We start from the raw sequence: 2,426 nt of genomic DNA, 5'->3' as shown, positions 1-2,426 counted from the left end.
ATAATTTCTTCTCCAAAATACCAGGCGGGAAAATGTTAAAACTGATAAAAAAGTTCCCAAAATCAGGGATAGATGGCACGTTTCACAAAAAAATAATTTGTATCCGAGTTACCAGTGCAATAAATACTCTGTGGTATTTTACTAAAACTTTGGACCATACTCTCTGAACTCTGAACTTTCATTACGTCACAAACCGACAGATTCACTCAGCTTCTATGCTTCTGTAATTTATTTTGATATAATAATACACAGAATATATTTTATTCAATTACGTAACACATAATCTCCAAAACTTCAAACCAGAATATCTTTAATTCCTGACCTCTCAGAATAGTAAACCCAAGACAAAATTTGTACAGGAATTTCAACTCTATATTTTCACATATTTTTCATAAACAGACGCATACAAATTATGTCAACAAAAATTAATATGGAAGTTTACCATTATCCTTTATGAATAGAATGACCTATTAATATTGTTGTACAATAGCTTTTTCACTATCATCATTCTCTATACAGGTACATGTTGACTCACATGCCAAAACAAGGCATGGTGAAACTAGATAAGTAGACAGTGACCATGAAATATTTCAATATTACATAAATATTATATGTATAGAATTTTCCTCGCACTTGCACATGAACAGTGTCATGACATGCAGGCAAAGTCGACTGTAATGTTCTAAAATATGTCCACCAACTTTTAAATTACATATGTACATTCGTTTTATGGATTTTTACGTCAAGATGAAGTAAAAAGTTTTTGTGCTCGAAAAATCTGAACCTATATTTCGCATAAACTAGAAGTTTAAAAAAACAAAACATGTGTGATTTAACTATATTTTTAACCGACTTCCAAAAAGGAGGAGGTTCTCAATTCGACTGTATGTTCTTTTTTTGTATGTATGTTACGCGATAACTCCGGTATTTGTGAACCGATTTTCATGATTCTTTTTTTGTTGGAAAGGGGGTACTTCCATAGTGGTCCTATTTCATTTTGAAGAAAATCATTTATCTCGAAGGGTGGCTGTTCACGCATGAAGATTCATTTTTATAAATAGCGCCTAACTTTAATTTAGGAGCAATTATTTTAATGGTTGATTTTGCTATTTCTCCAATTTAAGGCGTTTTTCTCTCGATATACTTTGAGTAGTGAGAACCGATTTTTATCATCTCCAGTGTCAAGTCCTGTACAGTGGCGTACTAGGGGATATTTCAATAAAACTTAGCAAATAGACGTAATTCCACGTACTTTTGAGGTCGGTTTTTTTAGTACTCTGTACTGAGATTATAGTCAACGATATCTGTGTACTATTTTAGTAAATTTATTTTGTGAATTCAAATATTTCAGTATTTTTAAAATTTGGAAATTACGTAAGTTATTTCTAATACGTTGTGTCTGCATGCATCTGTGCCCTTTTATAACATTTTAGTTCGAGTTGTACTATCTGTGGAAGAAAAATTTACCAGAGTCTAATTACTTAACATCGGGTTATTGGTTACAAACCAAGCTATTGGTTTAACTTTTTTTAATACAGCAAATTAACTTAGATCTCTCTTTAAAGAAAGTTTTGGTTATAAGCGGAATTATAGACGAGACGCTAACCTAGCGGTTTATAAGTAAATAAACTATAGTGAAATTTTGCTGTCTATTACACATTTTCATAACTGCCTTAGTGGCCGATCGGTTACCATGCCGGTCTGCCACGCAGAGGTCCCGGGTTTGAGTCCCTGGCCGAGAGAAATATTTGAATGGCTTACATTTATTTTTCTCTTGAGTTTGGCTGTAATTTGTGGCTGTCTGTGTGTGTGTCCATGACACCTACAATACAGGGTTTCCCTAGTATGGGTCTTTGAGTGTGTGCGTTATTATTAATATTGTAAATGTTTGTACGGGATGTTTGTGTTCTACAATGTAATGGATCCATGGATGAAAACATAGTGTGCATTAGAAGATAACGTTAGAAAAAGAAGCTTGCTACGTTCACTCAACATGAAAAGATTAAAGTGTGGATATAACATGAATGTCCAAATGTGTAAGTTACAACAACGTGCCAACAAATATTTTCCTCACTCCTCCCTCCACCCGCACAAACACGTCACACAGTGCGACCGAAGTTCGGTCATAGTCATTGAACGCGTGAGTCGGCAAACAGCTAATTTTGCATCGTCCTGTGACACAAACTAGACTTTTATATGAAACCGAATCGAGCGTAAATTACGCAACTCGAAGCGTAAAATACGCGACTCACAACTCATAATATTATTACATGAGGCGAAAGTTTTCACGCGGCCGCCACGTAAACCGAATTCAAGCAAAAAAAAAAACAAAAAAGCAAAAAAAAAATGGATCGCCCGCGTGCCCGGGACGCTCATTTATGTTAAAACGTAAAAGCTAAATGGATAGAGCGTATTTTGCCATGACA

Source organism: Hyposmocoma kahamanoa, unplaced genomic scaffold (assembly GCF_003589595.1).
Source record: "Hyposmocoma kahamanoa isolate Upper Pololo Valley unplaced genomic scaffold, ASM358959v1 92, whole genome shotgun sequence".
In the NCBI taxonomy this organism is placed as follows: Eukaryota; Metazoa; Arthropoda; class Insecta; order Lepidoptera; family Cosmopterigidae; genus Hyposmocoma; species Hyposmocoma kahamanoa.
This window is presented reverse-complemented; position numbering follows the sequence as displayed.